The sequence below is a fragment of the Triturus cristatus genome, chromosome 9, assembly GCF_964204655.1.
Source record: "Triturus cristatus chromosome 9, aTriCri1.1, whole genome shotgun sequence".
Taxonomy (NCBI): Eukaryota; Metazoa; Chordata; class Amphibia; order Caudata; family Salamandridae; genus Triturus; species Triturus cristatus.
Genome location: NC_140592.1, coordinates 1,292,216,041 through 1,292,242,401, shown reverse-complemented (window position 1 = coordinate 1,292,242,401; position 26,361 = coordinate 1,292,216,041). Strand labels below are relative to the sequence as shown.

The window sequence follows — 26,361 nt, the reverse complement described above, 5'->3', positions numbered from 1 at the left end:
GTAATAGTTTGTGTTGATTTTCTAGCGCCTGCGCAGACACAGTCCCAGATCTGCAGAAGACACATTGAAAAGGCGTCATCTTGTGTGTTTTGCTGGTCATCCTTAAAGTGGTCATGACAAGCTCACCTGGATTTATGGACAGATGCTTCTCTGAGTTGGGGACAAAGGTTTGTAACTCATCAGAACAGAGCAACAACTCCCATTCAAAAGTCTCGCACTGAGGAGCTTCCAAAAAGAATAGGAAGGCAGGGAACCTAGAATACAAATGGAAATTCTCTCAAAACACAGGCAAGGCTGGAGGCAAAATAAATAAAAGAGGATATTGCAACTCAGGGAAGAGGAGTAAAGGGGGCAGAGGGTCTGCAATATTGCTGTGGCAAGTTTGGAGAGAAAAGTAAAATAGCACTTTAGACCATCTGACTAGCAAAACGTCAATTTGTGAGGAGTTCTGGCTGATATAATAGGATCTTATGCTCTTTTCTTTTTTTGACATAACAAATTTTATTGAAATTAAAGCACAGACTCATCATTACAATATCACAGCGCATTCCAAGGTACATATAATATAGTCCATCAGCAGTGGTACCATTCAACGATTAAGGAATTAAAGGGTCGCTGGCTCGAGGTCTCCTCATTGCCATATCTTCTGTTGGAGAAGTACAAATTTCCCCTCTAAAAGCTTTCCACCCTCCCCATTTCTGTTCCCCTTCTTGGGGCAGCCCCTATGTTTGTAGACCTCTTTCTCTGTGAGCATACTCCTGTCCATATCTGCCACCCATCCAATCGTCGACGGCGAGTTTAAGATCCCCAATGCATCGCTATGGCCCGCTTCACTAGTAAGTATCCCAACGCCACCCATTGCTGCTCAATTTCTGTCCAGTCTGTGGTTTCCCATATGTTCAGGATCCCCATTCGGGGCAACAGTTGGATGCGTTTCCCCAGCGTGTCCGTCATTTTCTTGGTTGCTCTGCTCCACAAGGGCTGTGTTTGGGGACACTCCCATAAAATATGATAAAAAGTACTATCTTGGCCACAGCTTCGAAGGCACAGCGCATCTGGACGGCTACCTATTTTGGTGAGGAGCACTCCGGAATAATAGGATCTGTGGAGTATTTTTAACTGTATCAAGCAGAAGCGATGGTTTATCGCTGTTTTCCTGGGGGGCATTAGTGCGGTCTGCCAGTCTTCATCTTCCAATAGACCTATGTCAGTTTGCCAATGGTCTCGAAGAGTTTGGAAGGAATCAGGAAGATTATTGCAAAGTTTTCGATAGGTATAAGTGAGATGGCTTTTGTCAGAAGTGGCTCAGTAAGCAAGCGGTCTCCCAGGGGGGAAGAATCTGGCAAGGAAGGAAGGTCTGGTACCAGAGGGAGGAGAGCGTGTCAGATCTGTAGGTATTGGAAAACCTCGCCTTGCGCAAGTGCATATTTATTTTGGAAGTCTTTAAAGGTGAGAAGTTTGCCCCTGCTGACCAAGTCGCCGAGATTAGAAATACCAATGGTATCCCACTTGTCGAACCCTGTATGCAAGCAAAGTGAGCCCAACCGCTGTGATGACCACAACGGCGTGGCTTTTGTGAATTTATCTGCCCACCCCAGGCGTTTGGTGGCCTTATGCCAGATGGTTGCAGTTTGTGCCACAGGCCCCAGATACCGGCCTGTTTGATAGTGTTCTAGGTGGAAGGCCGGGTTTGTGGGGAATCCATAGATCCATTGAGTAACGGCCACCAATTGTGAGGCCCAGTAATAAAGGGCTTAGATCAGGAAGAGCAATACCCCCATCGTACCATTCCTTTGTAAGTTTCTGGAGCGCAATCCGAGGCGCCCCTCCATCCTATAGCAAGATGCGGAGCTCACCTTCAATGGTGTTGAAATAGTGGTCAGCCATAGGGAATGAGCAGTTTTGAAGTGCATATAAGAATCTGGGGAGCGCAAGCATTTTAAACAGGGCCGCCCTACCTAGGAGGGACAAGGGCAGCGTTCTCCAGTGCCTAACCTCTTCCCGTAGTCGCTGAAGGGGGCCCATAAGATTGCGCTCATAAAACAATTTGGGATCTGGTGTGATGAAAATGCCCAGATATGTAAAGCCTTCAGATGCCAATTCAATCGTGTAGCCGCGTGGTAAGCGAGGTGGGGGGCCATGTAATATGTATAATACAGATTTGGACCAAATAATAGTGTATCCTGCATATTTACCAAAGTTCGTAATAACGTTAAGCAAACTGTTCATAAATGGAGGATGTTTGGTGCCTGCAGACTTCAAGGGTGGGGGCATTTTACACCCTTCAGGCCACAGCATGATAGAGCCCGAAGCCTACCTTTCGCCTTCCTGCAATTCACAGTCTCTGGTCCGCTAATGCTGCTGCTGTGTATTGCTGTTAGTGTGATTTCTGCAGCGCCTTCCAGATCTCTTGATTCTGACGCACAGCCTGTGGAGTTTACAGCTGTTTGTGATGTGGATGGGAAGTGTCATTCTTCAGACACTAACAAAGCATGCCACAGCACGGCCAACGTGACTGGGCTGTCCTGTATGTAAGAAGGTGGGATGGCACAGCGCAGTGGCCATCTCTGCAGGCTTGCTGAGTGGTGGTGACTTGCCGCTGCCATTCATGCAGGAGCTGTGTGGACATGATTAGGAAAGTTGAGAGCGGCTGCTGAGAGATGCATGGAATCTTGGGGGGCTGCTGTTAGATGCATGGAATCTTGGGGGGCTGCTGAGAGATGCTTGGAATCTTGGGGGCTGCTGTGAGATGCGTGGAATCTTGGGGGGCTGCTGTGAGATGCGCGGAATCTTGGGGGCTGCTGTGCTGCTGTGAGATGCGTGGAATCTTGGAGGCTGCTGTGAGATACGTGGAATCTTGGGGGACTGCTGTGAGATGCATGGAATCTTGGGGGCTGCTGAGAGATGCGTGGAGTCTTGGGGGCTGCTGAGAGATGCGTGGAGTCTTGGGGGCTGCTGTGAGATGCGTGGAATCTTGGGGGCTGCTGTGAGATGCGTGGAATCTTGGGGGCTGCTGTGAGATGCGCAGAATCTTGGGGGCTGCTGTGAGATGCGCGGAATCTTGGGGGCTGCTGAGAGATGCGTGGAATCTTGGGGGCTGCTGTGAGACGCGTGGAGATGCGTGGGATCTTGGGGGCTGTGTGCTGGAGTTAGACCAGCAGAGAATGAAGATCTTCCAAGAGTAATGAGAAGACAACCTAGATGGTATTTGTAGAAGGGGAGCAAGCATTATGCATGTATATCCCTTATTGCCACTCCTCAGTAGAAACCCTTAAAAGAGCTCAGAACCAAACTTAGCAACCTTAGAGTTTGGATTCACACGGGCACCCAACCTTCCTTCTCTTTTGAATGCTGACAATCTCCAGTCATCCCTTCCAGTACACTTCTTTACCTCCTGATAACTTCCATGGTTATTGCCCATTTGCAACACAGAAAATAAAACAGTCACTAACTAAACTAACATTAATACTAATCTTTTAATGTATTTTAATCAAATTACTCCCCAGCATACACTACAAATTCTAGATTTGTTCCTTTATGTGGGCGTGGCAGGAGGAATAATGGTAGCCTTGTTATCCTTAATAAAATCTAGGTTTTCCCCTCATTTCACTTGGCGAATCATCAATTTATTGAAAGACAGGAGCTTAGCATTATTGATGTGCCAAGCCACACGTTCAACCAGTCGGCGCCTTACGTATGTCTTCCAATCTCCACCACGAAGCAAGAGCCTGACTTGTCGTAGCACCCCTTACCAAACGCGTCTAAAGTCGAACCATACCAACACTTGCCTGACGTATCACAGTCGTCACTCAGCTTGTGATTGTTGCTGATGACACAGGTCTCAATGGCTTAACATACAAAATGATCAGTTGCTCTCCGCCTGTTTCTGATGATCATCAAAAGACAAATAAAATGTAACATCAGACAGATTTTATCGTTTCCATATTTTACAATGTCCCCTCGCGGGATGATAATATCTGTTGCTCAATCCAAAGCCTTAAAATCCGAAAATCTAGTAAAAGAGACCAAACATAATGATGCCACTAGTTGCAAACTTAATACCTGTCAGGCTAAAAACCTACTATTTGCCAATCCTAAAACAATCTAAATATGAAATTGACTTCTTAACAAACAATCTGAATACATACAATCCATCACAATACCAAAAACCAGGGGCGGCTCCTCTGCTGTGGCGGCGGCGCGTCGCCCCACTGCTTTCAAGCAGCGCAACCGAAAAATAAAATGATAATAACGAAACGTCATTATCATTTTATTCTTAGTATTGCATTTGCACGGCAGCCAGCCAGGCTGTGAGGGCGGGCTGTCAAAGGAGGAGGAGTGGCGGCTGCATCTAAAGTGCGCATGAGGGTTACCACCGGCCGCGGCTACGACGAGGAGCAGTTGGCTTTCAACCTAATCCCCTTTCCCAGCGACCGCCCTTTCTCCCCATTCCGCAGCATTTCACTCTCAACCCTCACTGACCTTAGCCTAATTAAACCTAACAATCAATCTCTGGTCGGGCACTGACGTTGACGTCACTTATGCTGCTGTATTGAGGCCGGGGGTGTCTAACTTGGATAGGTTGGTGTAGTGAGAGAGCAGTACTCGCAGAGCTGCGAGCTGCCAGCCCCTTAACCTGCCGGGAGCAGTGCACACCGCACTACTGCTGCTCACACGTCATGACATACTGCATTATAGCAGCCATCTGCATTGAAGTCTGAGCAGTACTATAATGCGTGACTAATGCATTTCAGTGCGGTGATGCGGATCACCGCACTGAACTGCGTTCGTCTAACGCCTGATGTGTGGTTCTTGGCAGGACTGCACTTTCCGAGCAGTTGTAACTCATGTTAGAGACACCCAGCCAACATGAACAAGCCGTCGGAAACCCCCTGAACTGTGTCTGGGTGCCTGTGAGATGTGTTACAAGGCTCTGAAAGTGTCTCATTCTGGAAAGACGATAACAATGTGATCATTCCAGTCCTGCTCCAACCCATTGTTTCACTTGGATGATGGTGAGTGACGTGTTGACTGGGATGAACCATTCTTGGACTCCTACGCCTCAGGGTCGGGCGGCACCGGTTTTAAAAAGTACCTGCTGTACCGGAGGGAAATGCAACATGTATCACCTTTGCATATATCATAAACCCTTATTATATTGGATACATATATAAGCCATACAATAAAAATATAACTTAGTACTAAAAATAATTTTAAAAGTCGGACTCGCATTTGTGCCTTATGCGATAATCGATCATAATAATAATAATAATGCGATCGCACGATAGATACTTGGGATGTCGTTTAGCACCCTACAATGATAAATTCCCAGCTACACTCTGAACAGACGACGCACAGCATTCGGTCGCCAGTAGCACAGGTCACATATTGTAAAAGTAAACTGTACAAACTGGCATGAGATTAGCAAATGACATTAAAAGCTTGCGACACTTCCTCACACGGATTTACAATCAACATTCAAGTAGAAGGCGTGGAAAACAAAGGTGAGGTGGCCAGCTAGACCCCCAACGCAAGTCAGCATACGCCATTAAAAAGATAACGACACTTCCTTCCATGAATTTAAAATTAATATTCAGAAAGAAAATGTGCAAAATCACAATTATAGAGGTCAACTAAGCCCTCAACTTTTTTTTTAATAATGGTTATTGGTTTTCAATATGGTTTACACAGATCCATGGTCAATGGGAGTTATACATATAATCTTTCGGAAGTTAACAGTAAACCATTTCAAGGCATATAATCTAACCAGTGGTCTGATATTGGCGCCGTTACGAGATCCTGGGTTTTCAGAACACTTCATGAACATAACAATTAACATTTTAGCAGCTGTCATACACCGTACACATTTGTTAAGCACTATATTAGGGCGCGTCGTTGTTATTTGGGCACCTGAGTGATGGGGGATTTGGAGCTGTCCGTTCGTTCGCGAGGGTGGCAGGGGCAGACGTGACTAGTTTTAGGGGCCACTGAGCATGGCCGGGTGGTTAGGGCAGTGTGGGGCAAGCGATAGATGGTTGTGAGGGGGAGCATGAGTAGAGGTGAGGGTGGGCCGTCACGAGCATGAGTGGTGGTGGAGCAAGGCGGGACCTCTATCGATAGGGGGTGGGCTGGTCCTGGTTATGTCTCGGGTTGGAGGTTGTGGAATTCAATTTCGATTCTATAAATGTTAAAGTATTTGTGCCAGTCCAAAGGATTAGTGGCAGTGAGGGGTTTGAAGCATTGTCTAATGTCAGCTCATGCGACTAGTGCCCTGCAAAGGTCGGAGAGCCACACTTGCGTTTGGGGTGCTGAGGTCGACTTCCAGGACATGGCCAGTTGCATTTAGCAAGGCAGAGTGCTAGGTCTAGAAATGTGTTGATGTTTTTACAGCGTGTGTTGCGCTTCGTTATGCCTAGGAAGTAATGGCCCTGTACCGTAATTGTCGTGTCCGTGGCCTCAGATAGTGTGGTGGCCACCTCGTGCCAATGCGCTGCTAGTTGGGGACATGTCCATATCACATGGATAAAGGTGGCATCAGAATTCTGACATCTAGAGCATATGTCAGGTGAGCTCGGGTACATATGCGCCAGTCAATGTGGGGTAAGGAACGTGCGATGGAGGTATTTAAATTGTGCATACTTAATTCTTGCATTAGTGGATATTGTCTTCAGGGAATCTCTACATGGCACCCACTGTTTATCAGTTGGTGCTATTGCCAGTGCTCTGTCCCAGTATTCTCTAAGTGGCGCTAGTAGGGGCATGACGTCTGGTTTCATCGAGTTGTATAGTGTAGTAATTGCTTTCCTACCCGTACCATGTGTCAGTAATGTTTGTAATAAATTGGGTGTTTTAGGTTCGCCCCACGTCTTGAATAACTGATGTGTGAGTGACACATACAGTAGGAAGGAGCCGGGGGATATACCATAGTCGTCCATCAGCGTGTCGAATTTGCAAAGGCTCGAGTTTGTGAATAGGACTCGCCAGGTGGATAGGCCAGTTGCAGACCATTCTACCAGTTCAGGGCGCTTGACGCTAGTATATGGGCCAGGGAGTACGCCGAGGGGTAGGTCTGGAGCATAGGGCGGAGGTGAGTGTCTACGTGGCACATAGCGGGACCAGCAGCTACGGGCCGTGGACATCAGGGTGTTTCCTGGATTCCTTCGGGCTCACTGACTTGGATCTGGATAGCCACGTAAGCAGTGCAGGCTGTTGTAAGCCGGACGCCCAGGGGCCCAACTCAGTGATATTGTGGCCCGCTAGCCACCGCATTGGACATTGCCGTTGTGCTGCTGCACTGTAGTACTCGTAGTTGGGGACATCCAGACCGCCTTCCGTAACAGGGCACAGAGTTTTGTGAGGGTTACTCAAACTCTGGACTTACCCCAGATTTAAGATGTGAGAAGCGATTTCAGGTCACAAAACAATTTACTTGGTAGTTAAAAGGGGAGGTAGCAAAGAAGTACAGCAGTCTGGGAAGCAGTAGCATATGGCTGTGCGGCCCATGGGGTGCAATGGTAATTCTGTCCAGAATGTTAATGAGGCTCAGGCGTTGGCGATCACCCTGCCCAGGTTGCCGTCTATGAGGTCCGCTTGTGAGTGGTATATTTGTACTCCTAAGTACTTTAAGGAGTGTAAGGACCAGATGAGTGAGGCAACCAGTAAGCTGGACCTTTGATCTGGGGTTAGGCATGTCATTGGGCACAGGAGCGATTTTCCCCAATTCACCTTTAGGCCGGATGTACGTCCGTAGTTGTCCAGCAGTTCCGTCAAGCCGTGTAACGCTGCCTGTTGGCCCCATAGATAGACCAGCGCATCATCAGCGTATAGCAAGATAATGTTGGTTGTGTACCCCGATACCCCAATCAATTATGCAGCTATGTAGTACACAGGCCAAGGGCTCCATGGCTAGGGCGAAAATAATTGGTGATAGTGGACATCCCCGTCTGGAGCCCTGTTCTATGATAAAGGAGTCCGATATCGTGTGACCCGTTTATACTCGAGCCCGTGGCATGGTATATAGTAGCTTAATCCAGTGCAGTAACTCGGGTATATGCCATAACCCGCTAGTACTACATTAAGATACTCCCAGCCTAGGGTGTTGAACGCCTTTTCGATATCGGGAGAGGCTATCCACGCTGGTTCCTCTGTTGTGCGTGCCTAGTCCAGTAGCATAAAGAGACAGCGAAGATTCAAACTGGTATTCCGGCCAGGTATAAAACTATTTTGATCCGTGTGAACTAACAGTTGTGTTACTTCTAGCAAACTATTGGCCAGCATTCTGCCCAATATTTTATAGTCTGTGTTCAGGAGGGACAGTGGGCGATACGAGCCCATCTGAAGCGGGTCCTTGCCTGGCTTAAGTAACACCACCAGCACTGCCTCATGGAGCAAGAGTGGTAGAATACCTTGGTCATATGCCTCAGAGTAGACCCGGTGCAAGCGAGGGTCCAATTGCGTGCTAAATGTTGCACAGAATTCTAAGGGCCACCCGTCCATCCGCTGGGTTTTGCCTCTCGCGAATTGCTGGATGGCTTTGGTTATCTCGGCTACTGTGATGGGAGACTCTAGGGCAGTGAAGTGAATTTGCGGAATCTGGGGGAGAGCTATGCATTCCTGGAAGGATTGAAGCTCCTGTCTATCGTATGGTGAGGGGGCTCTGTAGAGGGAAGCATAGTATTGGCAGAAGGCCGAGTTGATCTCAGCCTGCGTATTGACCTACCGGCCCTTGAGATTATAAATGGCAGTGATGAGAGTTTGGGATTAGTCCGTTTTCAGTCGCCACGCGAGTGTGCTGCACGCCATGTCCCTTTCCGCATGTTTTCTGGTTAGGTATTGTATATAATCCGAGGCACACAAATGGTCAAGAGTTGTTTTAAGGGATAACTTAGCTTGGGCCAGTGTGGGTATGACATGTGGGTAAACGGGTGGGAGGCGCTCACATCGCTGTATTTCCTTCTCTAGATCTTCCACCTCTTTATTTAGGGACATGCAGGCGCCGTATACCGTTTTTATTGCATGTCCGCGTAGGACCACTATGAATATGTCCCATTCTATTCCAACACTTGTGACAAGGAGGTGCGTCTTTAAGCGGTTCTAAGGGGAGGCGCCACATAGGGATGCAAGATTTGATTTTGCCCCAGGTTAGCTGCAGTTATAGGGGGTTGTGGTCTGATAATGAGCGGGTAAGATATTCTGTGTGAGAACCCCGGGGTACGGCCTCAGTGGAACAATATATTATGTATATTCTTGTGTATAAGTTGTGTAGTCCTGGATAATAGGAGTACTCCCTGCTAATAGGGTGTATACCTTGCCACACGTCCTGCAGATGCAAGTTGGTGGACCATGCGTGCATATGTTGTGTCAAGGTGATGGATTGTGCACCTTGGAGCGGGGGACGTGAGCAATCCATGTCAAGATCAGGAATACAATTATAGTCTCCTCTCCAGTAGGCAGGTGCCGATGGGACATGGAGCAGCGCTGGGGTCATAGTTTGTAAGAATGAGGAATGGTCCGAGTTAGGGGCATAAAGTGAAATTAGCGTTATCGGCAAACCTTCTAAAATGCCCTCCAGAACAGCATACCGCCGCTTGGGTGGGTGCGTGTGTGGACTATCTCCAGTGGGATCCCAGGCGCCACCCATATCTGGGCACTTCTAGCATAGCCAGAGTATGTGGTCTCTACTATCGTACCCTCCAGCGCATACGTATTGAGGCGAGAGCCCGAGTAGTCAAGTGTCTCGAGGGTCTCAAGGCGCTGGGGGCCGTGGTGGAAATTAAGTGAGCTATTGCCCAGAGTCACATGGTGCTGAGCTGAGCTGCCGCCAGAGTCGGGGATCGAACCGTGAGCCCAGTGCTCCGAAGTCAGCTGACCTGGCCGCTGCGCCACACCTCTCTCAAGTATTGGTACACCTGGTGCCTCTTGGCATGCTCCGCTAAACCATGGACATTCCAAGTTAATAGAAGCATGAGATTTTGCTGCATTCCCATTTATAGTGGATTGTTATGTAGGCGATAGCCATTTCCTGGTATGCCGGCGACATGTCTCCTGAGCACCCACAAGGCTTAGACCCCTGTGTGATATTTAGTCGATTGTATACATCCTTAATAGTGTATGCAATTTGGTGCTGCAGACAATGCATTATGAACAGTAACAGTCCCCAACTTCCGTTCCCAGGCCAATACGTCAACGAGCGGACAGCCATTAGCACTTAGCTGTGATTCAACAGAGATTTCAGAAGAAGAAGAGGAAAAAAGAGGCGATAGAGAAAGGAGCAGAGAAAAGAAGAAGTAATACAACAATGGTTCTGTAAGAGTCACTCAAAGTGGATGGGGAGCTGCACAGCCTGGTGAGCTCGGGATGCCCACTAGTTAGTGTTTTCATGCAGAGCCCTAGATGTCCTGTGTATCATTTTACGGCCGAGAGCTCCTGGGTAGGCCATGGCGGCACCTAGACTGTCAATGACTACGCAGCTGGTCTGTGAGAGACCTCTCCACATTGGTCATCTGCAGTTTGTGGAGAGACAGTGAGGCTGCCGAATATTACCACAGTTTGCAGGATGTCCTCTGATTGAATGTCCGCCTCTGACCCACAGGGCGACGGGGGGCAGGAGGGAGCGTCTCTTTCAGAATTCTTTACTGGCTGTGCTCGCTCTCTTGCCGCCTGTGCTTTGAAGGGATCCTGTGGCTGGCACCCGCTGCGTGATCTCCTGCGTCTCTGAGTTTGCTACTCCTGTCGGGGTTCAGTTGCTGCCCCCCTGTCATGCGCTGGCTCGTTCTCTGAGTTTGCTACTTCTGTCGGGGTTCAGTTGCTGCCCCCCGTCATGCGCTGGCCCGTTCCCTGAGTTTGCTACTTCTGTCGGGGTTCAGTTGCTGCCCCCCTGTCATGCGCTGGCCCGTTCTCTGAGTTTGCTACTTCTGTCAGGGTTCAGTTGCTGCCCCCCTGTCATGCGCTGGCCCGTTCTCTGAGTTTGCTACTTCTGTCGGGGTTCAGTTGCTGCCCCCGTCATGCGCTGGCCCATTCTCTGAGTTTGCTACTTCTGTCAGGGTTCAGTTGCTGCCCCCCTGTCATGCGCTGGCCCGTTCTCTGAGTTTGCTACTTCTGTCGGGGTTCAGTTGCTGCCCCCCTGTCATGCGCTGGCCCGTTCTCTGAGTTTGCTACTTCTGTCGGGGTTCAGTTGCTGCCCCCCGTCATGCGCTGGCCCATTCTCTGAGTTTGCTACTTCTGTCAGGGTTCAGTTGCTGCCCCCCTGTCATGCGCTGGCCCGTCCTCTGAGTTTGCTACTTCTGTCGGGGTGCAGTTGCTGCCCCCCTGTCATGCGCTGGCCCGTTCCCTGAGTTTGCCGCTTCTGTCGGGGTTCAGATGCTGCCCCCCCCTGCCATGCGCTGGCCCGTCCTCTGAATTTGCTACTTCTGTCGGGGTTCAGTAGCTGCCCCCCTGTAATGCGGTGGCCCGTTCTCTGAGTTTGCTACTTCTGTCGGGGTTCAGTTGCTGCCCCCCGTCATGCGCTGGCCCATTCTCTGAGTTTGCTACTTCTGTCAGGGTTCAGTTGCTGCCCCCCTGTCATGCGCTGGCCCGTCCTCTGAGTTTGCTACTTCTGTCGGGGTGCAGTTGCTGCCCCCCTGTCATGCGCTGGCCCGTTCTCTGAGTTTGCTACTTCTGTCAGGGTTCAGTTGCTGCCCCCCTGTCATGCGCTGGCCCGTTCTCTGAGTTTGCTACTTCTGTCGGGGTTCAGTTGCTGCCCCCCTGTCATGCGCTGGCCCGTCCTCTGAGTTTGCTACTTCTGTCAGGGTTCAGTTGCTGCCCCCCTGTCATGCGCTGGCCCGTCCTCTGAGTTTGCTACTTCTGTCAGGGTTCAGTTGCTGCTCCCCTGTCATGCGCTGGCCCGTCCTCTGAGTTTGCTACTTCTGTCGGGGTTCAGATGCTGCCCCCCCTGTCATGTGCTGGCCCGTTCCCTGAGTTTGCCGCTTCTGTCGGGGTTCAGCTGCTGCCCCCCCTGTCATGCGCTGGCCCGTTCTCTGAGTTTGCTACTTCTGTCGGGGTTCAGATGCTGCCCCCCCTGTCATGCGCTGGCCCGTTCCCTGAGTTTGCCGCTTCTGTCGGGGTTCAGATGCTGCCCCCCTGCCATGCGCTGGCCCGTCCTCTGAGTTTGCTACTTCTGTCAGGGTTCAGTTGCTGCCCCCCTGTCAAGCGCTGGCCCGTCCTCTGAGTTTGCTACTTCTGTCAGGGTTCAGTTGCTGCCCCCCTGTCATGCGCTGGCCCGTCCTCTGAGTTTGCTACTTCTGTCAGGGTTCAGTTGCTGCCCCCCTGTCATGCGCTGGCCCGTTCTCTGAGTTTGCTACTTCTGTCGGGGTTCAGTTGCTGCCCCTCTGTCATGCGCTGGCCCATCCTCTGAGTTTGCTACTTCTGTCGGGGTTCAGTTGCTGCCCCCCTGTCATGCGCTGGCCCGTTCTCTGAGTTTGCTACTTCTGTCGGGGTTCAGATGCTGCCCCCCCTGTCATGCGCTGGCCCGTTCCCTGAGTTTGCCGCTTCTGTCGGGGTTCAGATGCTGCCCCCCCCTGCCATGCGCTGGCCCGTCCTCTGAGTTTGCTACTTCTGTCAGGGTTCAGTTGCTGCCCCCCTGTCATGCGCTGGCCCGTCCTCTGAGTTTGCTACTTCTGTCGGGGTGCAGTTGCTGCCCCCCTGTCATGCGCTGGCCCGTTCTCTGAGTTTGCTACTTCTGTCAGGGTTCAGTTGCTGCCCCCCTGTCATGCGCTGGCCCGTCCTCTGAGTTTGCTACTTCTGTCGGGGTTCAGTTGCTGCCCCCCTGTCATGCGCTGGCCCGTTCTCTGAGTTTGCTACTTCTGTCAGGGTTCAGTTGCTGCCCCCCTGTCATGCGCTGGCCCGTTCTCTGAGTTTGCTACTTCTGTCAGGGTTCAGATGCTGCCCCCCCCTGCCATGCGCTGGCCCGTTCTATGAGTTTGCTACTTCTGTCGGGGTTCAGTTGCTGCCCCCCTGTCATGCGCTGGCCCGTTCTCTGAGTTTGCTACTTCTGTCGGGGTTCAGTTGCTGCCCCCCGTCATGCGCTGGCCCATTCTCTGAGTTTGCTACTTCTGTCAGGGTTCAGTTGCTGCCCCCCTGTCATGCGCTGGCCCGTCCTCTGAGTTTGCTACTTCTGTCAGGGTTCAGTTGCTGCCCCCCTGTCATGCGCTGGCCCGTTCTCTGAGTTTGCTACTTCTGTCGGGGTTCAGTTGCTGCCCCCCTGTCATGCGCTGGCCCGTCCTCTGAGTTTGCTACTTCTGTCAGGGTTCAGTTGCTGCCCCCCTGTCATGCGCTGGCCCGTCCTCTGAGTTTGCTACCTCTGTCAGGGTTCAGTTGCTGCTCCCCTGTCATGCGCTGGCCCGTCCTCTGAGTTTGCTACTTCTGTCGGGGTTCAGATGCTGCCCCCCCTGTCATGCGCTGGCCCGTTCCCTGAGTTTGCCGCTTCTGTCGGGGTTCAGCTGCTGCCCCCCCTGTCATGCGCTGGCCCGTTCTCTGAGTTTGCTACTTCTGTCGGGGTTCAGATGCTGCCCCCCCTGTCATGCGCTGGCCCGTTCCCTGAGTTTGCCGCTTCTGTCGGGGTTCAGATGCTGCCCCCCCTGCCATGCGCTGGCCCGTCCTCTGAGTTTGCTACTTCTGTCAGGGTTCAGTTGCTGCCCCCCTGTCATGCGCTGGCCCGTCCTCTGAGTTTGCTACTTTTGTCGGGGTTCAGTTGCTGCCCCCCTGTCATGCGCTGGCCCGTTCTCTGAGTTTGCTACTTCTGTCAGGGTTCAGTTGCTGCCCCCCTGTCATGCGCTGGCCCGTCCTCTGAGTTTGCTACTTCTGTCAGGGTTCAGTTGCTGCCCCCCTGTCATGCGCTGGCCCGTCCTCTGAGTTTGCTACTTCTGTCGGGGTGCAGTTGCTGCCCCCCTGTCATGCGCTGGCCCGTTCTCTGAGTTTGCTACTTCTGTCAGGGTTCAGTTGCTGCCCCCCTGTCATGCGCTGGCCCGTCCTCTGAGTTTGCTACTTCTGTCGGGGTTCAGTTGCTGCCCCCCTGTCATGCGCTGGCCCGTTCTCTGAGTTTGCTACTTCTGTCAGGGTTCAGTTGCTGCCCCCCTGTCATGCGCTGGCCCGTTCTCTGAGTTTGCTACTTCTGTCGGGGTTCAGATGCTGCCCCCCCTGTCATGCGCTGGCCCGTTCCCTGAGTTTGCCGCTTCTGTGGGGGTTCAGATGCTGCCCCCCCTGCCATGCGCTGGCCCGTCCTCTGAGTTTGCTACTTCTGTCAGGGTTCAGTTGCTGCCCCCCTGTCATGCGCTGGCCCGTCCTCTGAGTTTGCTACTTTTGTCGGGGTTCAGTTGCTGCCCCCCTGTCATGCGCTGGCCCGTTCTCTGAGTTTGCTACTTCTGTCAGGGTTCAGTTGCTGCCCCCCTGTCATGCGCTGGCCCGTCCTCTGAGTTTGCTACTTCTGTCAGGGTTCAGTTGCTGCCCCCCTGCCATGCGCTGGCCCGTTCTATGAGTTTGCTACTTCTGTCAGGGTTCAGTTGCTGCCCCCCTGTCATGCGCTGGCCCGTTCTCTGAGTTTGCTACTTCTGTCGGGGTTCAGTTGCTGCCCCCCTGTCATGCGCTGGCCCGTCCTCTGAGTTTGCTACTTCTGTCAGGGTTCAGTTGCTGCCCCCCTGTCATGCGCTGGCCCGTCCTCTGAGTTTGCTACTTCTGTCAGGGTTCAGTTGCTGCTCCCCTGTCATGCGCTGGCCCGTCCTCTGAGTTTGCTACTTCTGTCGGGGTTCAGATGCTGCCCCCCCTGTCATGCGCTGGCCCGTTCCCTGAGTTTGCCGCTTCTGTCGGGGTTCAGCTGCTGCCCCCCCTGTCATGCGCTGGCCCGTTCTCTGAGTTTGCTACTTCTGTCGGGGTTCAGATGCTGCCCCCCCTGTCATGCGCTGGCCCGTTCCCTGAGTTTGCCGCTTCTGTCGGGGTTCAGATGCTGCCCCCCCTGCCATGCGCTGGCCCGTCCTCTGAGTTTGCTACTTCTGTCAGGGTTCAGTTGCTGCCCCCCTGTCATGCGCTGACCCGTCCTCTGAGTTTGCTACTTTTGTCGGTGTTCAGTTGCTGCCCCCCTGTCATGCGCTGGCCCGTTCTCTGAGTTTGCTACTTCTGTCAGGGTTCAGTTGCTGCCCCCCTGTCATGCGCTGGCCCGTCCTCTGAGTTTGCTACTTCTGTCAGGGTTCAGTTGCTGCCCCCCTGTCATGCGCTGGCCCGTTCTCTGAGTTTGCTACTTCTGTCGGGGTTCAGTTGCTGCCCCTCTGTCATGCGCTGGCCCATCCTCTGAGTTTGCTACTTCTGTCTGGGTTCAGTTACTGCCCCCCTGTCATGCGCTGGCCCGTTCTCTGAGTTTGCTACTTCTGTCGGGGTTCAGATGCTGCCCCCCCTGTCATGCGCTGGCCCGTTCCCTGAGTTTGCCGCTTCTGTCGGGGTTCAGATGCTGCCCCCCCCCCCTGCCATGCGCTGGCCTGTCCTCTGAGTTTGCTACTTCTGTCAGGGTTCAGTTGCTGCCCCCCTGTCATGCGCTGGCCCGTCCTCTGAGTTTGCTACTTCTGTCGGGGTGCAGTTGCTGCCCCCCTGTCATGCGCTGGCCCGTTCTCTGAGTTTGCTACTTCTGTCAGGGTTCAGTTGCTGCCCCCCTGTCATGCGCTGGCCCGTCCTCTGAGTTTGCTACTTCTGTCGGGGTTCAGTTGCTGCCCCCCTGTCATGCGCTGGCCCGTTCTCTGAGTTTGCTACTTCTGTCAGGGTTCAGTTGCTGCCCCCCTGTCATGCGCTGGCCTGTTCTCTGAGTTTGCTACTTCTGTCGGGGTTCAGATGCTGCCCCCCCCTGCCATGCGCTGGCCCGTTCTATGAGTTTGCTACTTCTGTCGGGGTTCAGTTGCTGCCCCCCTGTCATGCGCTGGCCCGTTCTCTGAGTTTGCTACTTCTGTCGGGGTGCAGTTGCTGCCCCCCTGTCATGCGCTGGCCCGTTCTCTGAGTTTGCTACTTCTGTCAGGGTTCAGTTGCTGCCCCCCTGTCATGCGCTGGCCCGTTCTCTGAGTTTGCTACTTCTGTCGGGGTTCAGTTGCTGCCCCCCCCTGTCATGCGCTGGCCTGTTCCCTGAGTTTGCCGCTTCTGTCGGGGTTCAGATGCTGCCCCCCCTGTCATGCGCTGGCCCGTTCTCTGAGTTTGCTACTTCTGTCGGGGTTCAGATGCTGCCCCCCCTGTCATGCGCTGGCCCGTTCCCTGAGTTTGCCGCTTCTGTCGGGGTTCAGATGCTGCCCCCCCTGCCATGCGCTGGCCCGTCCTCTGAGTTTGCTACTTCTGTCAGGGTTCAGTTGCTGCCCCCCTGTCATGCGCTGGCCCGTCCTCTGAGTTTGCTACTTCTGTCGGGGTTCAGTTGCTGCCCCCCTGTCATGCGCTGGCCCGTTCTCTGAGTTTGCTACTTCTGTCAGGATTCAGTTGCTGCCCCCCTGTCATGCGCTGGCCCGTCCTCTGAGTTTGCTACTTCTGTCAGGGTTCAGTTGCTGCCCCCCTGTCATGCGCTGGCCCGTCCTCTGAGTTTGCTACTTCTGTCAGGGTTCAGTTGCTGCCCCCCTGTCATGCGCTGGCCCGTTCTCTGAGTTTGCTACTTCTGTCGGGGTTCAGTTGCTGCCCCCCTGTCATGCGCTGGCCCGTCCTCTGAGTTTGCTACTTCTGTCGGGGTTCAGTTGCTGCCCCCCTGTCATGCGCTGGCCCGTTCTCTGAGTTTGCTACTTCTGTCGGGGTGCAGTTGCTGCCCCCCTGTCATGCGCTGGCCCGTTCTCTGAGTTTGCTACTTCTGTCAGGATTCAGTTGCTGCCCCCCTGTCATGCGCTGGCCCGTCCTCTGAGTTTGCTACTTTTGTCGGGGTTCAGTTGCTGCCCCCCTGTCATGCGCTGGCCCGTTCTCTGAGTTTGCTACTTCTGTCAGGATTCAGTTGCTGCCCCCCTGTCATGCGCTGGCCCGTCCTCTGAGTTTGCTACTTCTGTCAGGGTTCAGTTGCTGCCCCCCTGTCATGCGCTGGCCCGTCCTCTGAGTTTCCTACTTCTGTCAGGGTTCAGTTGCTGCCCCCCTGTCATGCGCTGGCCCGTTCTCTGAGTTTGCCGCTTCTGTCGGGGTTCAGATGCTGCCCCTCCCTGCCATGCGCTGGCCCGTCCTCTGAGTTTGCTACTTCTGTCAGGGTTCAGTTGCTGCCCCCCTGTCATGCGCTGGCCCGTCCTCTGAGTTTGCTACTTCTGTCGGGGTGCAGTTGCTGCCCCCCTGTCATGCGCTGGCCCGTTCTCTGAGTTTGCTACTTCTGTCAGGATTCAGTTGCTGCCCCCCTGTCATGCGCTGGCCCGTCCTCTGAGTTTGCTACTTTTGTCGGGGTTCAGTTGCTGCCCCCCTGTCATGCGCTGGCCCGTTCTCTGAGTTTGCTACTTCTGTCAGGGTTCAGTTGCTGCCCCCCTGTCATGCGCTGGCCCGTCCTCTGAGTTTGCTACTTCTGTCAGGGTTCAGTTGCTGCCCCCCTGTCATGCGCTGGCCCGTCCTCTGAGTTTGCTACTTCTGTCAGGGTTCAGTTGCTGTCCCCCTGTCATGCGCTGGCCCGTTCTCTGAGTTTGCTACTTCTGTCGGGGTTCAGTTGCTGCCCCTCTGTTATGCGCTGGCCCATCCTCTGAGTTTGCTACTTCTGTCGGGGTTCAGTTGCTGCCCCCCTGTCATGCGCTGGCCCGTTCTCTGAGTTTGCTACTTCTGTCGGGGTTCAGATGCTGCCCCCCCCCTGCCATGCGCTGGCCCGTCCTCTGAGTTTGCTACTTCTGTCAGGGTTCAGTTGCTGCCCCCCTGTCATGCGCTGGCCCGTTCTCTGAGTTTGCTACTTCTGTCGGGGTTCAGATGCTGCCCCCCCTGCCATGCGCTGGCCCGTCCTCTGAGTTTGCTACTTCTGTCAGGGTTCAGTTGCTGCCCCCCTGTCATGCGCTGGCCCGTCCTCTGAGTTTGCTACTTCTGTCGGGGTTCAGTTGCTGCCCCCCTGTCATGCGCTGGCCCGTTCTCTGAGTTTGCTACTTCTGTCAGGGTTCAGTTGCTGCCCCCCTGTCATGCGCTGGCCCGTCCTCTGAGTTTGCTACTTCTGTCAGGGTTCAGTTGCTGCCCCCCTGTCATGCGCTGGCCCGTCCTCTGAGTTTGCTACTTCTGTCAGGGTTCAGTTGCTGCCCCCCTGTCATGCGCTGGCCCGTTCTCTGAGTTTGCTACTTCTGTCGGGGTTCAGTTGCTGCCCCCCTGTCATGCGCTGGCCCGTCCTCTGAGTTTGCTACTTCTGTCGGGGTTCAGTTGCTGCCCCCCTGTCATGCGCTGGCCCATTCTCTGAGTTTGCTACTTCTGTCGGGGTTCAGATGCTGCCCCCCCTGTCATGCGCTGGCCCGTTCCCTGAGTTTGCCGCTTCTGTCGGGGTTCAGATGCTGCCCCCCCCTGCCATGCGCTGGCCCGTCCTCTGAGTTTGCTACTTCTGTCAGGGTTCAGTTGCTGCCCCCCTGTCATGTGCTGGCCCGTCCTCTGAGTTTGCTACTTCTGTCGGGGTGCAGTTGCTGCCCCCCTGTCATGCGCTGGCCCGTTCTCTGAGTTTGCTACTTCTGTCAGGGTTCAGTTGCTGCCCCCCTGTCATGCGCTGGCCCGTCCTCTGAGTTTGCTACTTCTGTCGGGGTTCAGTTGCTGCCCCCCTGTCATGCGCTGGCCCGTTCTCTGAGTTTGCTACTTCTGTCAGGGTTCAGTTGCTGCCCCCCTGTCATGCGCTGGCCCGTTCTCTGAGTTTGCTACTTCTGTCGGGGTTCAGATGCTGCCCCCCCTGCCATGCGCTGGCCCGTTCTATGAGTTTGCTACTTCTGTCGGGGTTCAGTTGCTGCCCCCCTGTCATGCGCTGGCCCGTTCTCTGAGTTTGCTACTTCTGTCGGGGTTCAGATGCTGCCCCCCCCTGCCATGCGCTGGCCCGTTCTATGAGTTTGCTACTTCTGTCAGGGTTCAGTTGCTGCCCCCCTGTCATGCGCTGGCCCGTCCTCTGAGTTTGCTACTTCTGTCGGGGTTCAGTTGCTGCCCCCCTGTCATGCGCTGGCCCGTTCTCTGAGTTTGCTACTTCTGTCAGGGTTCAGTTGCTGCCCCCCTGTCATGCGCTGGCCCGTTCTCTGAGTTTGCTACTTCTGTCGGGGTTCAGATGCTGCCCCCCCCTGCCATGCGCTGGCCCGTTCTATGAGTTTGCTACTTCTGTCGGGGTTCAGTTGCTGCCCCCCTGTCATGCGCTGGCCCGTTCTCTGAGTTTGCTACTTCTGTCGGGGTGCAGTTGCTGCCCCCCTGTCATGCGCTGGCCCGTTCTCTGAGTTTGCTACTTCTGTCAGCGTTCAGTTGCTGCCCCCCTGTCATGCGCTGGCCCGTTCTCTGAGTTTGCTACTTCTGTCGGGGTTCAGTTGCTGCCCCCCCTGTCATGCGCTGGCCTGTTCCCTGAGTTTGCCGCTTCTGTCGGGGTTCAGATGCTGCCCCCCCTGTCATGCGCTGGCCCGTTCTCTGAGTTTGCTACTTCTGTCGGGGTTCAGATGCTGCCCCCCCTGTCATGCGCTGGCCCGTTCCCTGAGTTTGCCGCTTCTGTCGGGGTTCAGATGCTGCCCCCCCTGCCATGCGCTGGCCCGTCCTCTGAGTTTGCTACTTCTGTCAGGGTTCAGTTGCTGCCCCCCTGTCATGCGCTGGCCCGTTCCCTGAGTTTGCCGCTTCTGTCGGGGTTCAGATGCTGCCCCCCCCTGCCATGCGCTGGCCCGTCCTCTGAGTTTGCTACTTCTGTCAGGGTTCAGTTGCTGCCTCCCTGTCATGCGCTGGCCCGTCCTCTGAGTTTGCTACTTTTGTCGGGGTTCAGTTGCTGCCCCCCTGTCATGCGCTGGCCCGTTCTCTGAGTTTGCTACTTCTGTCAGGGTTCAGTTGCTGCCCCCCTGTCATGCGCTGGCCCGTCCTCTGAGTTTGCTACTTCTGTCAGGGTTCAGTTGCTGCCCCCCTGTCATGCGCTGGCCCGTCCTCTGAGTTTGCTACTTCTGTCAGGGTTCAGTTGCTGCCCCCCTGTCATGCGCTGGCCCGTTCTCTGAGTTTGCTACTTCTGTCGGGGTTCAGTTGCTGCCCCTCTGTCATGCGCTGGCCCATCCTCTGAGTTTGCTACTTCTGTCGGGGTTCAGTTGCTGCCCCCCTGTCATGCGCTGGCCCGTTCTCTGAGTTTGCTACTTCTGTCGGGGTTCAGATGCTGCCCCCCCCTGCCATGCGCTGGCCCGTCCTCTGAGTTTGCTACTTCTGTCAGGGTTCAGTTGCTGCCCCCCTGTCATGCGCTGGCCCGTCCTCTGAGTTTGCTACTTCTGTCGGGGTGCAGTTGCTGCCCCCCTGTCATGCGCTGGCCCGTTCTCTGAGTTTGCTACTTCTGTCAGGGTTCAGTTGCTGCCCCCCTGTCATGCGCTGGCCCGTCCTCTGAGTTTGCTACTTTTGTCGGGGTTCAGTTGCTGCCCCCCTGTCATGCGCTGGCCCGTTCTCTGAGTTTGCTACTTCTGTCGGGGTTCAGTTGCTGCCCCTCTGTCATGCGCTGGCCCATCCTCTGAGTTTGCTACTTCTGTCGGGGTTCAGTTGCTGCCCCCCTGTCATGCGCTGGCCCGTTCTCTGAGTTTGCTACTTCTGTCAGGGTTCAGTTGCTGCCCCCCTGTCATGCGCTGGCCCGTTCCCTGAGTTTGCCGCTTCTGTCGGGGTTCAGATGCTGCCCCCCCCTGCCATGCGCTGGCCCGTCCTCTGAGTTTGCTACTTCTGTCAGGGTTCAGTTGCTGCCTCCCTGTCATGCGCTGGCCCGTCCTCTGAGTTTGCTACTTCTGTCGGGGTGCAGTTGCTGCCCCCCTGTCATGCGCTGGCCCGTTCTCTGAGTTTGCTACTTCTGTCAGGATTCAGTTGCTGCCCCCCTGTCATGCGCTGGCCCGTCCTCTGAGTTTGCTACTTCTGTCAGGGTTCAGTTGCTGCCCCCCTGTCATTCGCTGGCCCGTCCTCTGAGTTTGCTACTTCTGTCAGGGTTCAGTTGCTGCCCCCCTGTCATGCGCTGGCCCGTCCTCTGAGTTTGCTACTTCTGTCAGGGTTCAGTTGCTGCCCCCCTGTCATGCGCTGGCCCGTTCTCTGAGTTTGCTACTTCTGTCGGGGTTCAGTTGCTGCCCCTCTGTCATGCGCTGGCCCATCCTCTGAGTTTGCTACTTCTGTCGGGGTTCAGTTGCTGCCCCCCTGTCATGCGCTGGCCCGTTCTCTGAGTTTGCTACTTCTGTCGGGGTTCAGATGCTGCCCCCCCCTGCCATGCGCTGGCCCGTCCTCTGAGTTTGCTACTTCTGTCAGGGTTCAGTTGCTGCCCCCCTGTCATGCGCTGGCCCGTCCTCTGAGTTTGCTACTTCTGTCGGGGTGCAGTTGCTGCCCCCCTGTCATGCGCTGGCCCGTTCTCTGAGTTTGCTACTTCTGTCAGGGTTCAGTTGCTGCCCCCCTGTCATGCGCTGGCCCGTCCTCTGAGTTTGCTACTTCTGTCGGGGTTCAGTTGCTGCCCCCCTGTCATGCGCTGGCCCGTTCTCTGAGTTTGCTACTTCTGTCAGGGTTCAGTTGCTGCCCCCCTGTCATGCGCTGGCCCGTTCTCTGAGTTTGCTACTTCTGTCGGGGTTCAGATGCTGCCCCCCCCTGCCATGCGCTGGCCCGTTCTATGAGTTTGCTACTTCTGTCGGGGTTCAGTTGCTGCCCCCCTGTCATGCGCTGGCCCGTTCTCTGAGTTTGCTACTTCTGTCGGGGTGCAGTTGCTGCCCCCCTGTCATGCGCTGGCCCGTTCTCTGAGTTTGCTACTTCTGTCAGGGTTCAGTTGCTGCCCCCCTGTCATGCGCTGGCCCGTTCTCTGAGTTTGCTACTTCTGTCGGGGTTCAGTTGCTGCCCCTCTGTCATGCGCTGGCCCGTTCCCTGAGTTTGCCGCTTCTGTCGGGGTTCAGATGCTGCCCCCCCTGTCATGCGCTGGCCCGTTCTCTGAGTTTGCTACTTCTGTCGGGGTTCAGATGCTGCCCCCCCTGTCATGCGCTGGCCCGTTCCCTGAGTTTGCCGCTTCTGTCGGGGTTCAGATGCTGCCCCCCCTGCCATGCGCTGGCCCGTCCTCTGAGTTTGCTACTTCTGTCAGGGTTCAGTTGCTGCCCCCCTGTCATGCGCTGGCCCGTCCTCTGAGTTTGCTACTTCTGTCGGGGTTCAGTTGCTTCCCCCCTGTCATGCGCTGGCCCGTTCTCTGAGTTTGCTACTTCTGTCAGGGTTCAGTTGCTGCCCCCCTGTCATGCGCTGGCCCGTTCTCTGAGTTTGCTACTTCTGTCGGGGTTCAGTTGCTGCCCCCCTGTCATGCGCTGGCCCGTCCTCTGAGTTTGCTACTTCTTTCGGGGTTCAGTTGCCGTCCCCCTGTCATGCGCTGGCGTGTTCCCTGAGTTTGCTACTTCTGTCGGGGTTCAGTTGCCGTCCCCCTGTCATGCGCTGGCGTGTTCCCTGAGTTTGCTACTTCTGTCGGGGTTCAGTTGCTGCCCCCCTGCCATGCGCTGGCCCGGTCCCTGAGTTTGCTACTTCTGTCGGGGTGCAGTTGCTGCCCCCCTGTCATGCGCTGGCCCGTTCTCTGAGTTTGCTACTTCTGTCAGCGTTCAGTTGCTGCCCCCCTGTCATGCGCTGGCCCGTTCTCTGAGTTTGCTACTTCTGTCGGGGTTCAGTTGCTGCCCCCCCTGTCATGCGCTGGCCTGTTCCCTGAGTTTGCCGCTTCTGTCGGGGTTCAGATGCTGCCCCCCCTGTCATGCGCTGGCCCGTTCTCTGAGTTTGCTACTTCTGTCGGGGTTCAGATGCTGCCCCCCCTGTCATGCGCTGGCCCGTTCCCTGAGTTTGCCGCTTCTGTCGGGGTTCAGATGCTGCCCCCCCTGCCATGCGCTGGCCCGTCCTCTGAGTTTGCTACTTCTGTCAGGGTTCAGTTGCTGCCCCCCTGTCATGCGCTGGCCCGTCCTCTGAGTTTGCTACTTCTGTCGGGGTTCAGTTGCTGCCCCCCTGTCATGCGCTGGCCCGTTCTCTGAGTTTGCTACTTCTGTCAGGGTTCAGTTGCTGCCCCCCTGTCATGCGCTGGCCCGTCCTCTGAGTTTGCTACTTCTGTCAGGGTTCAGTTGCTGCCCCCCTGTCATGCGCTGGCCCGTTCTCTGAGTTTGCTACTTCTGTCGGGGTTCAGTTGCTGCCCCCCTGTCATGCGCTGGCCCGTCCTCTGAGTTTGCTACTTCTGTCGGTGTTCAGTTGCTGCCCCCCTGTCATGCGCTGGCCCGTTCTCTGAGTTTGCTACTTCTGTCGGGGTTCAGATGCTGCCCCCCCTGTCATGCGCTGGCCCGTTCCCTGAGTTTGCCGCTTCTGTCGGGGTTCAGATGCTGCCCCCCCCTGCCATGCGCTGGCCCGTCCTCTGAGTTTGCTACTTCTGTCAGGGTTCAGTTGCTGCCTCCCTGTCATGCGCTGGCCCGTCCTCTGAGTTTGCTACTTCTGTCGGGGTGCAGTTGCTGCCCCCCTGTCATGCGCTGGCCCGTTCTCTGAGTTTGCTACTTCTGTCAGGATTCAGTTGCTGCCCCCCTGTCATGCGCTGGCCCGTCCTCTGAGTTTGCTACTTTTGTCGGGGTTCAGTTGCTGCCCCCCTGTCATGCGCTGGCCCGTTCTCTGAGTTTGCTACTTCTGTCAGGGTTCAGTTGCTGCCCCCCTGTCATGCGCTGGCCCGTCCTCTGAGTTTGCTACTTCTGTCAGGGTTCAGTTGCTGCCCCCCTGTCATGCGCTGGCCCGTCCTCTGAGTTTGCTACTTCTGTCAGGGTTCAGTTGCTGCCCCCCTGTCATGCGCTGGCCCGTTCTCTGAGTTTGCTACTTCTGTCGGGGTTCAGTTGCTGCCCCTCTGTCATGCGCTGGCCCATCCTCTGAGTTTGCTACTTCTGTCGGGGTTCAGTTGCTGCCCCCCTGTCATGCGCTGGCCCGTTCTCTGAGTTTGCTACTTCTGTCGGGGTTCAGATGCTGCCCCCCCCTGCCATGCGCTGGCCCGTCCTCTGAGTTTGCTACTTCTGTCAGGGTTCAGTTGCTGCCCCCCTGTCATGCGCTGGCCCGTCCTCTGAGTTTGCTACTTCTGTCAGGGTTCAGTTGCTGCCCCCCTGTCATGCGCTGGCCCGTCCTCTGAGTTTGCTACTTCTGTCAGGGTTCAGTTGCTGCCCCCCTGTCATGCGCTGGCCCGTTCTCTGAGTTTGCTACTTCTGTCGGGGTTCAGTTGCTGCCCCTCTGTCATGCGCTGGCCCATCCTCTGAGTTTGCTACTTCTGTCGGGGTTCAGTTGCTGCCCCCCTGTCATGCGCTGGCCCGTTCTCTGAGTTTGCTACTTCTGTCAGGGTTCAGTTGCTGCCCCCCTGTCATGCGCTGGCCCGTTCCCTGAGTTTGCCGCTTCTGTCGGGGTTCAGATGCTGCCCCCCCCTGCCATGCGCTGGCCCGTCCTCTGAGTTTGCTACTTCTGTCAGGGTTCAGTTGCTGCCTCCCTGTCATGCGCTGGCCCGTCCTCTGAGTTTGCTACTTCTGTCGGGGTGCAGTTGCTGCCCCCCTGTCATGCGCTGGCCCGTTCTCTGAGTTTGCTACTTCTGTCAGGATTCAGTTGCTGCCCCCCTGTCATGCGCTGGCCCGTCCTCTGAGTTTGCTACTTTTGTCGGGGTTCAGTTGCTGCCCCCCTGTCATGCGCTGGCCCGTTCTCTGAGTTTGCTACTTCTGTCAGGGTTCAGTTGCTGCCCCCCTGTCATGCGCTGGCCCGTCCTCTGAGTTTGCTACTTCTGTCAGGGTTCAGTTGCTGCCCCCCTGTCATGCGCTGGCCCGTCCTCTGAGTTTGCTACTTCTGTCAGGGTTCAGTTGCTGCCCCCCTGTCATGCGCTGGCCCGTTCTCTGAGTTTGCTACTTCTGTCGGGGTTCAGTTGCTGCCTCTCTGTCATGCGCTGGCCCATCCTCTGAGTTTGCTACTTCTGTCGGGGTTCAGTTGCTGCCCCCCTGTCATGCGCTGGCCCGTTCTCTGAGTTTGCTACTTCTGTCGGGGTTCAGATGCTGCCCCCCCCTGCCATGCGCTGGCCCGTCCTCTGAGTTTGCTACTTCTGTCAGGGTTCAGTTGCTGCCCCCCTGTCATGCGCTGGCCCGTCCTCTGAGTTTGCTACTTCTGTCAGGGTTCAGTTGCTGCCCCCCTGTCATGCGCTGGCCCGTCCTCTGAGTTTGCTACTTCTGTCAGGGTTCAGTTGCTGCCCCCCTGTCATGCGCTGGCCCGTTCTCTGAGTTTGCTACTTCTGTCGGGGTTCAGTTGCTGCCCCTCTGTCATGCGCTGGCCCATCCTCTGAGTTTGCTACTTCTGTCGGGGTTCAGTTGCTGCCCCCCTGTCATGCGCTGGCCCGTTCTCTGAGTTTGCTACTTCTGTCAGGGTTCAGTTGCTGCCCCCCTGTCATGCGCTGGCCCGTTCCCTGAGTTTGCCGCTTCTGTCGGGGTTCAGATGCTGCCCCCCCCTGCCATGCGCTGGCCCGTCTTCTGAGTTTGCTACTTCTGTCAGGGTTCAGTTGCTGCCTCCCTGTCATGCGCTGGCCCGTCCTCTGAGTTTGCTACTTCTGTCGGGGTGCAGTTGCTGCCCCCCTGTCATGCGCTGGCCCGTTCTCTGAGTTTGCTACTTCTGTCAGGATTCAGTTGCTGCCCCCCTGTCATGCGCTGGCCCGTCCTCTGAGTTTGCTACTTTTGTCGGGGTTCAGTTGCTGCCCCCCTGTCATGCGCTGGCCCGTTCTCTGAGTTTGCTACTTCTGTCAGGGTTCAGTTGCTGCCCCCCTGTCATGCGCTGGCCCGTCCTCTGAGTTTGCTACTTCTGTCAGGGTTCAGTTGCTGCCCCCCTGTCATGCGCTGGCCCGTCCTCTGAGTTTGCTACTTCTGTCAGGGTTCAGTTGCTGCCCCCCTGTCATGCGCTGGCCCGTTCTCTGAGTTTGCTACTTCTGTCGGGGTTCAGTTGCTGCCCCTCTGTCATGCGCTGGCCCATCCTCTGAGTTTGCTACTTCTGTCGGGGTTCAGTTGCTGCCCCCCTGTCATGCGCTGGCCCGTTCTCTGAGTTTGCTACTTCTGTCGGGGTTCAGTTGCTGCCCCCCTGTCATGCGCTGGCCCGTTCTCTGAGTTTGCTACTTCTGTCAGGGTTCAGTTGCTGCCCCCCTGTCATGCGCTGGCCCGTTCTCTGAGTTTGCTACTTCTGTCGGGGTTCAGATGCTGCCCCCCCCTGCCATGCGCTGGCCCGTTCTATGAGTTTGCT

At 55.4% G+C, this 26,361-nt stretch overlaps 1 protein-coding gene across 1 annotated transcript in view; it reads right to left on the bottom strand.

Annotated features, from left to right (window-relative positions):
• LOC146799799 (uncharacterized) overlaps positions 1-26,361 on the bottom strand; it is a 42,924-nt gene that overhangs the window by 8,520 nt on the left and 8,043 nt on the right. The window contains exon 2 of the mRNA XM_085627484.1: positions 127-254. The gene's annotated coding sequence lies outside the window, so the exon portion shown is untranslated. The remainder of the gene's footprint in view (positions 1-126; positions 255-26,361) is intronic.